Source organism: Danio rerio, chromosome 18 (genome assembly GCF_052040795.2).
Source record: "Danio rerio strain M-AB ecotype USA chromosome 18, GRCz13ab, whole genome shotgun sequence".
Taxonomy (NCBI): Eukaryota; Metazoa; Chordata; class Actinopteri; order Cypriniformes; family Danionidae; genus Danio; species Danio rerio.
This window is the reverse complement of record NC_141038.1, coordinates 32916825-32930979: the sequence shown is the minus strand read 5'-3', so window position 1 is coordinate 32930979 and position 14155 is coordinate 32916825. Positions and strand designations below refer to the sequence as shown.

Below are 14155 nucleotides of genomic sequence, written 5' to 3'. Positions count from 1 at the left end.
ATATACTACTATTTAAGCCAAAGATTGGTAATGCTTTAGATTACAACCCGGCAAGAAAAACAGGTCACTTAGTAGGTCAACTTACTTTCTATCAGTAAGTATATATATGGGACATGGGAGAAAGTTGTAGAAAGTCAACCATCACTGAAGCTCTAAACCAGTAGGGCCTTACGGCAGCATATGCAAGACACATGACAGTCTGCATGCAAGTTGCCAAAAAACTCCTGAAGGACTCCAAGATGGTGAGAAATAATGTTCTCTGGTCTGATAAAACCATTATAGAACATTTTTGGACTTAATGCCAAGTAGTGTGGAGAAAACCAGGCACTGCTCATCAACTGTCCAATACAGTCCCAGCAGTGAAGCATGGTGGTGGCAGCATCATGCTGTGGGGGTGTTTTGTAGCTGCCGGGAAAGCATGACTGGTTGCAAACAAGGGAATAATGAATGCAGCTAAGTACAGGAATGTCATAGACAAAAACCTTCTTCAGAGTGCTCAGGACCTCAGACTCGGCCGAAGGTTTACCTTTCAACAAGACAATGTCCCTAAGCACACAGCTAAAACAACAAAGTGGCTTCACAACAACTCTGTGGCTGTTCTTGAATGGCCCAGCCAGAACCCTGACTTAAACCCAATTGAGCATCTCTGGAGAGACTTAAAAATGGCTGTCTAAAAATGCTGTTTACCATTAAACCTGACAGAACTGGAGAGGATCTGTAAAGAGGAATGACAGAGGATCCCCAAATCCTGGTGTGAAAAACTTGTTGCATCATTCCCAAAATGACTCATGTCTATATTAGATCAAAAGGGTGACAGTTTATATATTTATATTCATTTTCTTTTCGGCTTAGTCCCTTTATTAATCAGGGGTTGCCACAGCGGAATAAACCACCAACTTATCCAGCATATGTTTTACACAGCGGATGCCCTTCCCGCCGCAACCCAACACTAGGAAAATATATGAATATATTGTATATTAATTCTTGGCGATGCGGTGGCGCAGTAGGTAGTGCTGTCACCTCACAGCAAGAAGGTCGCTGGTTTGAGCCTCGGCTGGGTCAGTTGGCTTTTTTGTATGGAATTTACATGTTCTCCCCACGCTTGCGTGGGTTTTCTCCGGGTGCTCCAGTTTCTCAACAGGCCAAAGACATGCGATACAGGTGGATTGGGTTGGCTAAATTGTCCGTAGTGAATGAGTGTGTATGAATGTTTCCCAGAGAGGGGTTGCAACTGGAAGGGCATGCATGTGCTGGATAAGTTGGTGGTTAATTCCACTGTGGCGACCCCGGATAAATAAAGGAACTAAGCAAAAAAGAAAATGATAGTGATGGGTCATTCTTGAACGATTCGTTCATTTGGGGAACTATGAGTCCTCTCAGGGCGAGATTCGTTCATCCGTGCGAGCGCACATTTGTGCAGGTGGCATCGTTCATTTCAAGTCTTTTGAGTTGTTCATCGCATAAAGGTAGAAGTTAATCATTTGCGTTTAGTCATTCGTTCATCACGGAAAGGCAAGCCAAACACATGCGTTTAGAGCCATAAACCATAAATGAACCATCATTTACTCTGGCATATTATTTTATGCGAGGGGGTGAAGGACCCCCTCATAGTATCTTTGCAGAACCAAAATTTGCGATGGCCTTTAAAAATGTTTTAACCTAGCCCCACTAAGCAGCGCCCCTGATCACATCAATACAGTTTGAAAAGGCTGAAGCAGTTTAATCAAACACACTTGCTCTCTCTAGGTCAAATGCCTTTTTGTATGAACTGCTGTGATTGGCAAAGTATAAATAAACATTTTAATTACAATAATTTACAATTAAGGTTGTGAGGGTGTCTGAATCACAATATTTTAATAATTAATCGTGCAAATCTAAGATAGAAACAGGATTGGACAGGTATACTGAAGCTCTACTCACCACCAAATTCTGCTGTTCATCCACGAATATAAAAATGCATAGCTAATCCCTAGTCAGAACAGACAAAAAAAGCTTTTGGCATTAAACAGCTGAGAAAGCACTGGGTACTGCACGTTGCATCTACACTGTTAGACCTTACCGGGTTTTTTTACGTTAGAATACTGGCAACACTGTTGCCAGCCACTCACTGTAAAAGTTCGGTTACAGTAAGTAACTGGCAACAGTGTTGCCAGTTAATTACTGTAACTGATCCATTACAGTGAGTGGCTGGCAACAGTGTTGCCAGTTATTTACTGTAACTGAACCATTACAGTGAGTGGCTGGCAACAGTGTTGCCAGTTAGTTACTGTAACCGAACCATTACAGTGAGTAGCTGGCAACAGTGTTGCCAGTTAATTACTGTAATAGAGCAGCAGTGGTAACTAACTGGAAACTGTGTACAGTTAATTACTTTATTGTAGTGTTACAAATCACAGCATTATACTGCATACACATTAATAGTATATGTCATATATAGTTATTGTAGTGTTACTAAAATTAATCAGTATTCTTAGCTGTTATTTAAAAATAGAAGGCATAACATTTTTCAGACAAATTTATTTTATTGTTTTGGCACCAAACAAATAAATAGCAGAAAAAGTATAACAAAATTAAGAAATCAGCAGATATAAATATTGTCTTGCATATTACAGGTCTGCACAGTTAGGCTGCGGTCACATTAACCTTTGAGCATGCAAAATTCTGTCATACGGCACTGCGAAGTGGAATTAAACAAAGCAAGTGTTAGAACTAAACTAAATAATTAGAGATTGAAAAAGCAAGCTAGAGAAGCCTTTTTTTAATCTTTGATTGGTATCAAGCAATCACATGATGTGATTTCACATGTCAGCGTTCTCCAAGATTGAACTTTCCAATGCTGCGAATTATGAAATTTGTCGCATGAGCTATCATTCTAGGTCAGCAGTACTCACATGCGTATGAATGGAAGTCTATAGGGAGAAAAGTGCAGTGTGACCGGGACTTTAAGCTGTAACTCTAATTAAACACACCTGATCAAACTAATTATGGCTTGTTAGAAATCTACAGGTAATGTTAAAGCAGGGTGGGTACTAAACTCTGCTGCGCTGCAGTTCTCCAGGAACTTGGAGTTTGACCCCCATGGTATATAGCAGGGGTGCTCAATCCTGTTCCTGGAGATCTACCTTCCTGCAGATTTCAGTTGCTACCCATATCAAACACACCTGCCTGTAATTATCAAGTGGCGTTCAGGTCATAATTAATTGGTTTAGGTGTGTTTGATATGTATAGCAACTGAAATCTGCAGGAAGGTAGATCAGCAAATGAAACACAACATAATTATTTTTAATTTTAAAGTTTTAAATAATTAAAAACTGTGTCAAATCTCAATAAAAAGTTTAAAATAATTATAAAAAATAAAAATAAAGTTGGCAACACCAAAAAACCAAAGGATCCAATCTTTTATTGTTATAATTATCTCATGACAACAAACTTTTTTATTGTTTCAAATATAAATTCATAGGTGGAAACACTGCTCTGAAAAATACTTAGCAACAAACTCACAACCTGGGACCGGACAGTGGAGCTTTTGTGTGTGGATGGCTATGTGTATCTGTGTATGCTTTTGTGATTCCCTGTGATGATGTGCACATGTTACCTTACTGAGATCATGGAATTTAATTTTGGCTTAGTTGCCAGAAAGATACATACAACTGTTAGCATCTGTACATTATGGCAGTATGCAATATCCAATAAATACATATACTTAACCAAAAGTAATGTAAGAAGTTATATGAGGAGAGGCTAACTAGCTAACAATGTAGCTTTCAAGTACACAGTTTAAGATATATTTATTTATTACTTATTTTAGAAACCCTCAAAAACATTTGAACACATTTTACTTACTCATTGTAGATTCTTATTTAAAGCCTAATACATATCAGACTCTACATCTGAATTGATGGACAGAGAATAGAGCACACTCAGCAGTAAACAAATCAAACACCTGGCTCCCTTAAAGGGCCAGCATTTTCTGAAAACTCTTTCCAACACCTTTGTGTTTAGAATAAGACAGACAGCCTGTGGGAGTGTGTGGTGATGCCTAAATCATTGTTGTCACAGTTATTTACTGCACAATCTACAGAGTAACAGTGCAGGTATACTAATTAAACACACCTGATCAAACTAAATTTAAAGGTAGTGTGTTGAAGCAGGGCTGGAACTAAATTCTGCTGGGCTGCGGCCCTCTAGGAGTTTGACACCCCTGGTGCATAGCATATTTTCAAAGGAATTGCCTACAATTATCACAATCATGCACATATCATTGAATAAAAACAATAAAAATATAAAAACTTCATCCAAAGCAAAAAAAAAAAAAAAAATCTGATCCTCATGTTGTTCCAAACCTGTAGTAATAATAATAATAAAAAAAACAAATGACCTGATTAATACATTTATTTAGGAAAGTCTGTATACTATACTGTTAATGCCATTTTTACCTACTTCATTTGAAGTTTTCCAAACAAATTCATTGAGTCTCTGCGAAAATGTATGTATGTGCTGTTTAAGATATTTTTTAAATAACACATTTGTACTAGTCATTTAGCAAAATACTAATATTCAGCTTAAAGTGCAATTTAAAAGCTTAACTATAGGCTAAACTAGGCAAATTAGATTAATTATAGAAAAGTAAACAAAGTTATAAAAATGATTGTGATAATTTGGTTGCTCTGTATGAATATTTTTGCCTTTAAATGCATCTCGTTGGTATCTTTACCTTTTAATTAGCTCTGTAACATTGACATTGGTTGACTCCTGATACTCAATGTTAAAAAACGTAAAAGGAACCAAAGAAAACACAGAGATGGCTGCAGAGAAATTTAGCTTATCAATGCATTGTCTCACTTTCTCCTCAATACTGACCATACACATACCAAAACTAAACAGTATATATATATATATATATATATATATATATATATATATATATATATATATATATATATATATATATATATATATATATATATATATATATATATAGCATCATAAAGCATCAGAGTACATAGGGTAATAATGGTTGAGCAGTAATTTACCATTTATTATCACAGTAACTCTCTGTAATGGGTACATAAAGTAAATTACTGTAATTTATTCTTTGCACTACAAAATTTCATACAAATTCTGCTCCTTTTACAGTAAAATACTGTTTCCTTTTATTACAGCAAAACACTGGCTATTTTACAGTTATTTACTGCATAATCTACAGTAAGGGTTAACAGTGTAGGTTCTTTGAAATGCAAAAAAAAAAAAAAAAAAAATGAAATCTGAACAATTTTGTAGAACAAAAACACTTTAGAGGTGCATTTATATATGAAATGGCAATGCTTTTCAATGTGAAAATTAGATTGAGGCCTTCTGTAATTTACAAAAATGATTTTTACTATACTTTAGCGGAACTTTGCTGGGTTGTAATATAAAGTGTTACATTTATGCATTTAGCAGAGGTTTTTATCCAAAGTGACTTACATCCGTGAACACAAAACCAAGGCAATGGGCTGCCCAGGGAGCAGTTTTGGGTTCAGTGCCTTGTTCAAGGAAATCCCCTCAGTCGTGGTATTGAGGTGAATATTCACCCCACCAATAATCCCTGTTTATGGGTTTAAAAGAAAAAGTCAAACGTAAGGCCTTGTTTTTGTTGACAAAATGGTTTAATTTTGATTTTGTATTCTTTCAAGAATATCATTCTGTAATATCTGATACAAATTTCTGGTGTTCACAGCGGGGCAGTAATATTTGGTTGTCTCATTGATCAGAATGATCAGCGGGTGTCTCTTGTCTAAATAATAATTTTGGTAGTGATTTTTTTTGCATTGAGAATGTGATGAAAATGGCCACTTCATATCAAAGTTATAATAGTTTTGGATTTTTCATTAGTTTTAATTTATATTTTGTTTAGACTTTTTGTTTTCAAATTCAGTTTGTTTTAATTTGTCTTAGAGGCAGATTCACTTTTTTTTATTAGTTTCAGTATTAGGTTTATTTTTTATTTTTTTCTAAATGAGGATATTTGTTAGGTGCAAGATTCAAAATTAACAGGATAAATATATAATAAAAACTCATTCATACATATTTTGAAACATGTATTCAGAGAACACATGAACACTATTATCTACCACAATCATCTACTCATCCTCAACAGCCCATAAGTTAGCAGCCCTAAGTACAATATGTGTGCAAGGCCGGATTAATCAATGGGCATTATAGGCACATCTCCAGGGGTCCGTCCGCACTTAGATTTTATTAATATGTGTGTGTATTATGGAGGACTCAGATTGCTAACTGGATTGGAGAGGTGTTATGCAAACCATGTGCATTATAAGTTTGTAGAAGTTATACATTAAAAATACCCTTAAATACAAATATTTAGTTCTGCTTTAGTGAACTTGAACAAGTATATTAAAATCCATTAATTTTCACTAGTTGTAATAGTATTTTTTTTTTTAAAGTGTGCTTTAAATGCTTTAAAAATAAGTTAAATCTTTGTAGACTAGAAATACATGTACTGTATATCATTTAGCCTATTTTAAAAATGTGGGCAATACCTTATAGATTAATTTTATTTTACAAATATTATATTAATCTTATTTTTTAATTAAACTATAGGGGTATGGCTAGGTAGGGGGCCTACAAGACATTGTGCCCAGGGGCCTCTAAATTTTTAATCCGGGCTTAGTCATGGGAAGTTCAGATTTTTTAACGCGGATGTTAGGACTTAATATTATGTAGTCAGCAATAGTAATTTCAGTCAGTTAAAACATCGCCATGATCTGGAAAATGTCTTACAGTAAAGTTTTGCAACCCAACTGAAGCATAATTCAGTTTTTTAAATTCCATTCCGATTGTCCGTTATGAAATAAACGTACGTTTTTCCCCAGATCCTCTCATTTAAGCCCTCAGTTCACCCACGCTGCAATTGTTCAAGTTTAGTTTAGTCACACAGCAGGCTGTACTGTTTTTGTTTGGTTCACTGAATCATGCATGCAGTATTATCGGTTCACCACTTCTTAATGTAACGTTAATGTTATAATAACTGAATGACAGTATTAGATTATTTAGAGTCAGAGGGGGTATTAGGCTTGTTAAAAAGTAAGTAGTTTGTGGATAAGTGCTTACTGGAGACGCGAATCGTTTCAAATTATTCAGCGGTGGTGAACTAGTTTATCCGGTTCACTTAGAAGATCTTGTTAAAAAGATTAGTTCACGATCGCGATACAGAAATAAAACTTATTATTGGGCACAAATGTTTTAAAGTAATAGTTTAAAGTGTCTGAATTAAATGCTGTCACTGTGCTGCTTAGGGTTACCACTTTGATACAAAAAAAAAAAAGGACGTTTACTGCAGCGGGGGCTATCCCTTGGGGGCCTAGACCACATTGATCACAGGCCCAATAGCATGCCAGTGGTGGTAAATCGCAACTTAAATATATGTTTTCAGAAAAGTATGAACACTTGGACATAAAAAAACTGTCTTTTATTGAAATCTGTGTAAACAGATGCAGTCAGTCTTTCTCTTTTACAACTCTGCAGCACTGATATACAGTAGCTGATGTTATGTTTAATAGTGCGGTACACTTGCGTTGACTCTGTACACTTACTGGCAGCTGTAACCTAGAGGTGAGGAGAAAATACTAATGAACCTAATTTTAAAGGGTGATATTGATAAAAGATTTTAGCAAAAATATTTGTCATTATTTGCAGTAACAACTATCCAAACATGGAAGCACATACATAAACTAGATACAAACATTAGCTACACTGTGAAAAAAGAAATTATTAATTAGTCCTGAGAGCATATGTTTTTAGTTCATTTTAACTAACTGAACTAAGTTAATCATGTTCTATCCTAATTTTATAAGTTATGCAAGCTGTTTTAAGTCAGTTTAACATAATATTTGTTCAATAAACTCATGATTAATTTGATTCAGCTTAAAAAAATAAGGCCAGGATTTTATTCACAGTGTAGTAAAGTTTTCATATAGCCTATTTCTAATTTTAAAATATGGAAAGTTGCAATTTACTAGTTTATTTTCTTTACATGGACATTATGTTGTTTATTAATGTATTAAATAAAATGTTTCAAGTATGTATTCAAGTAACGGTCACACTTTACAATAAGGTTCATTAGTTAACGTTAATTAATGCATTTACTAACATGAACAAATAATGAGGAATACATCTACTACTGTATTTGTTCATGTTAGTTAACGTTAGTTAATGAAAATACAGTAGTTCATTGTTAGTTCATGTTAACTCATGGTGCATTAACTAATGTTAACAAGCATAGACTTGGATGTTAATAATGCATTAGTAAATGTTCAATTATGATTAATAAATGCTGTACAAGTGTTGTTCGTGATTAGTTCATGTTAGTAAATGCATTAACTAATGAACCTTATTGTAAAGTGTTACCCAAGTGACTTATGGGCCAGTCTTAACCTTAACAAACAAAGCATAATATGATATTGGAATGTGATCCACTTACATTGAATTTAAAGAATTTTTTACAAATTACAATTTGTGGCCCAGTGTGTGAAAACCAGGCCAAATCTAATTCTGAGATGAAGTTTGATTGTAGCCATTCATTTCCCTGTGATTTCAGTTGTTGACATTGTTTTACTCAGTTGATATTAAATACATATATTATTTTTGTTTTCACAGACTGTTCTTTATTTCATGTAGAAAACAGTAAATTACAAAGAAAAATATTACTCCAGCTAGATTTTCACAGACTGGGTCACATTTTTAACATTAATAAGCAATTAACCTAAATATTGTGGATAATGATTACACTGTCATTACCATGTCTGCGTCGGGAGAGACTTCGGGTACAAAGAACTGTCTGACTGCTTTGATTTTTGTGAGCTCTGTCATTGCAGGAGTTCGGCTCTCCGGAGGCATGTTGTCCCACAGACCACTAGAGTCAAAGAAAACGCTCTCCGACAAATCGTGTGCAGTTAGCTTTATCACCATTTCTAACACTCTGCTTCCAGGAATTTGTTTCCTTCCTCTCTCTGCAGTATTTTTTCAGTCGCTTGCGTTTAAACTCTGAAACCTTAACACGCGGAGGATTAACTGGAGAAGCATCTGCCATTACTCTCTGTCAAGACATGACAGATTCTGCTTAAAAGACCCGCCCTCCTCACTGGACAGTTAAAAAGATCAATCAAACTAACGATGACATCAAGTATTACCCAATCAAAAGTAGGAAATGAGGCATCTTCAGAAAATGCATGTGGAATGATTTGCATGAAAAGCTACTTAAAAAAAATAAAAATAAAAAATACGGGATAAAACCCGTCCCGTATTGATTCAAAATGGGACACACAATTTCATTCTTACATACGGGACGATTTCGTATCTTAAGGGATGGGTGGCAACCCTAGTGCTGCTGCCATGTCCACTCGTTGTTTTTGTCGCGGGAGCAACAGGGAGGATGACTGGAGGAGAAACGCTCGATCTGGCCAATGGCAACAGGACTACCAACTCCGTGCCGTACGGATCAAACACACGCAGCGCGAATTAGATTTACTTCAAAAACTGCTTACAGTAAGATTATGTATTAAATACATTTACAAAGACAAAAACGAAGGAGGTTTTTGCTATAATTTTAGTTAGCTTCAGTTAGTTTTGTATGTACACAGTACAGTTTCAGTTCTTCAGTTCTAGTTTTTTTTAAATCGTTATTTTTATTTCAATTAAAGACAATTATTAAAAATGTTAGAGTCTGTTTTCATCTTAGTTCATCATAACCTTGCTTCATATGTTTATTTAAAAGAGTTTCAGTGTAAATTTTTATAGTAGTCAACATTTATGGATACAATAATAAGTCTGATAATAACCATTTTTTGATTTTGTTAGAAAAGAGACTACTTTATTGGGTTTTCAAATTTCCTGATGGTTATTTATTTTAGAAGGTGATTTCAATGTTGTATTTAATGAATCCATTGATAGATGGCCACCAGGTTGACCCTCAAATTTAAACTCCAATTTAAAATGGTTTATGAACAGGTTCGAGCTCATTGATGTATAGAGAGAAAAGAATGTAGATGATACTGTGTCTTGTTACTTGGAGTAATAAGGATAAATCTTAATGTTCCAGAATAGATTTTTTTTGTTTATTTCTAATCATTTTGATATTATAACAACCCCATTTACTGATCAAAAATTAATTTCGATTATAATTAATATTTATCCAAAGGCAAATTGTAATAGTTAATATTCATACTGCAAAATGAATAGTTTTCTGTTCAAATTAGGTGAAGTCAAACAAGAAATAAGTGTAATCAATTATTACTAGATAAAAGCAAAAAATGAAGGATTGTTTAAAAGTAATTGTAAATAATACAAATTTAAAAATTATAAAGTATTTATGAAAATTTAGTAGTGCTTTAGCGAAATTATAACATTTTACAAAAGTGAAAATTGTTGAAGAGATTTTATCTTTATCCAGTTTACCTAACAACAGTTTATTGGATGAGCAGAGAGTGTGTCTAATAAAACTATAAAACAAGCTTGATCATATGTATAGATTTTGAGCTTAAGGAGCTTTTGTGATATTGGTGAGTAGATGTCTGCAAATTACTTTAAACTTGAAAAATCTAGAGTCAAATTCAATTCTATTTTCGAAAAGAATATTACCGTATTTATTTACAGACAATATTGAAACAATTTCAAATTTATGTTATAACTATTACTCTAATTTATACACATCTAAATTTATTGAGTCTAATATTTTTTGTAAGCATTTAGCGAATGGGAATATAATCAGTCAAGAAGACCAACAATTCTGTAATTCCCCATTCACTACTGCTTAGATTAAGGAAGCAATTGAACATTTAAAATGTAATAAATCCCCTGGTAGCGATTTAATTACTGCTGAATTCTATAAGCAAATTTTCAGAGATTATTGTCACGTTCCTTTTTGAGACATAATCTGAAAGTTTAAAGTGTCTGAACTATCTACAACTATCTAAAGAGGTAATCTCTCTAATTCCTAAAGCCAAAAAAGATATATTGATTATTGATAACTGGAGACCCATTAGTCTGTTAAATAATGATTACAAATTTATTGCTGTTGTTTTTGCCCAAAGATTTAAAATAGTTTTAGATTTGTTAATTCATGAAAGCCAATCTGGGTTTATGAGAAATAGACATACATTTAAGAATATCAGACTTATTTTTTTATCTTATTGACTATTACAATCATTAGAACACTTTGGATTTGGAAGTTATTTTAGAAATGCCATGAAAACTCTTCATGTGGGTTAAAATAGTTCAGTTAAAATAAGTCAAGACACAACACAAAGATTGAAAAGATGATTGAGGCAAGATTACCCTGTTTCAGATTATCTTATTCTTATGGTTGCACATGTTTAACCATTTTGGTAAATCAAGTGAATCACTCGAAGAAATCATGATGACACTGCTCTTTTTCTTAAAAATGCTTCTCAAATTCAGTCAGCTATCAAAATTATGGAAATTATTTCAAGTGCCTTGGGTCTTTGCTTGAATTTACAAAAATATGAATTATTTGCAATGAAGAGTTGTTATAACAATTCTTTTCCGTAATATTCTTATAAAGTATGTCCTGAGCGATTTTGGGTTAGTGATATTAAAAAAATAAATTGGACCGAATCTCAAAAAATTTTAATCCAATAATCCAAAAAGTTTTAACATCTGGCTTTAGAGGGATTTATCTCTTTCAGAACGTGGTTTGTTGGCTAAAGCAGAGTGTATCTCTATACTTATGTTGATTCCTCATTTTATCCAGATTCTAAAATTAATCAGATAATTGATCAAACAATGCTAAACTTTCTTTGAAAAAAATGTTTACATTACATAAAGAAATCTGTGATAGTCTGTGATAGTCAACAATAAGAATGGTGGTCTTGATTATTTGTTTCTATCTTAATAAATTCAAGATTAACTGGTTGAAGTATTTTCTGAAGTATTTTCTTCAGAGTGGAACACAATCCAGTAAAGTTTTTGACCAGCTTGGTGGTTTTCCATTTTTGTTGATGTGTCCCTATAAAATTGAGAAACTGCCTGTTAAATTGTCAGATTTTCATAGGCAAGGACTTTTGGGATGGAAGTTTACAAGCGCAATTTCACCCTGCAACAATATTATATCTGGAATAATTGCAATTTTCTATTTAAACACAAGACTATGTTCATGAAAACATGGTTTAATAAAGGGGTTTTATTGAAACAGAAATTAGAAAATACTCATCACTTATGCCAAACAAAAACAAGTTTTAAGAGTTTTTCAAGAGAGAATATAGTTATTTTAAAGTCAAATCTGCAGTTTATAGCACAATTTTAAACATTTTGATGCTGAGCTCCAGACAGCAGCCCCATCCTCCATACTGACCATCCATGACATTAATGTAATGTTACACTGATCCTGCATTTTGGCTAATTGCTTTTGATTTAGAGAAGAAAAATAAAGCAGCATGTTCTTTTACTTGTCTCGATTTTTTATTTATTAATTTATTTTTTGCAAAATTTCCCTACATATTTAACAGCAAAGATTTCTAAAATATGCTTTGGCTGCTTTCTCTTATGTGCCCTTGAACTGGTGTTTCATAAGATACAGCTGTGTCAATGTTTTATTTTATGTGTATTGACTTGTATAGATTAATGTGTTTTTAATCATTGTAATGTTCTACTCAATACAATAATCGCTGTCTTTTCCTTAGATCAATTCCATATTAACTTGCCTAGCCTTACAATTTGATTCGAAAGATAATTACATGATTTATTTAATTTAGATGTTAAAAAAATTGTTAAACAGATTTGATAAAAACAGCGTATTAAAACTGAACAGAATAAAGTTTTTTAATACTTTTATTTTTTTAAAAGTTTTTTTCAAGTACAACAGAGTAAACAAATAACATTGTCTTAGAATATACACACTTAGTGTTACAGAGTATGTAGTCCTAAAAGTCTTAAAAGGTAGTGTGCCAGTCAGATTTTATGAGGGATGCTGCATTTGGATTGAGCATATTTCAGATCTGAGCATCCGAGAAAGGGTTCCCAGATAGCAAAGAATATTATATTAAAATTGGACCTCATAAATCTGAGCCTTTCTAAATGAATGATGGAGGTCATTTCCATTAATCATATTTAAAATTAAGGAGGTAAAGGAGATTTCCAGTTTTTTGTATTAGTAACAGTCATGTCTAGGCTTGTTGAAGATGTTTTGGAGGGGTGAAGGAGTGTTCTGAAACACCAAAATTAGCAAGCTCTGTGTCCAGCAGGAGGAAAAAGTTATACTATAGGCCTTGGAGTATAAACAAAAATATTTGTCCAAAAAGGGAACAAAGAGGGGCAAAACCAATATGCATGAGCTGTGGTGTCCTCTGTAGTTTTACACTTGTCAAACATAAGTGAAAAAGAAGTAAACATTGTGTAATTTGGTTTTGGTATAGAGGGTGATGAATGACTTTAAACTGTATTAACTGGTGCCTACTGTTTGTCGAACAGGACTGTACTGCAGTCAGGCGCTTATCCCATAGTTCCTCTGATATCTCAATTGCATGTTCACACTCCGAAGCCAGTTTAAAGACAGGTTTCATACAACCCAACAAAATTTGAAATGAACTGAGTGGACTGAGGAAGTTCCAGTAAGACATTGAAAAACATGTTGTTTTTTTTTGTTTTTTTTTTTACAAATTTTAAATTTCACATAATGCTTTATAAGTAATAAATAAAAAAAATGTCAATGGGGTAGATTAAATTTTTCTCTTAATTGACAAAATGATGCAAATCTTTCTTCAACATGTCGAACATAAACCCATTCCTTCCAAGCAAAGAAAGTTGTATCAAATTGTGGGGGTAAAAAAATAATAAAGATTATTGCAAATTGATGTATACACAATGGTCTCTGGTAGGGACAAGATTTTTAAATTCTAATCAAGTTTCTATACTTAATTTATTTGTGATTATGGGTTTGTCAGGCTTTGCAAACAGCAGGGATGGCAGTGCGATTCCAGCAGGCAGACTGGTCTCAATCCAAACCCATTAGAGAAACTACAGGGCCAGGCCACTGGAAGCCCCCTGTTCCCAGTACACTACAGCCCTAATGTTGGAAGCCCAATGTTCATTCATTCATTTTTTTTTTGCGGCCAATGGTTAAACCTAAGATCCAGAAAGA

At 33.6% G+C, this 14155-nt stretch overlaps 1 long non-coding RNA gene across 1 annotated transcript in view; it reads left to right on the top strand.

Moving 5' to 3' along the window:
* Nucleotides 1–14155, top strand: part of LOC137488296 (uncharacterized) — a 724224-nt gene that overhangs the window by 277512 nt on the left and 432557 nt on the right. The window lies entirely within an intron of this gene.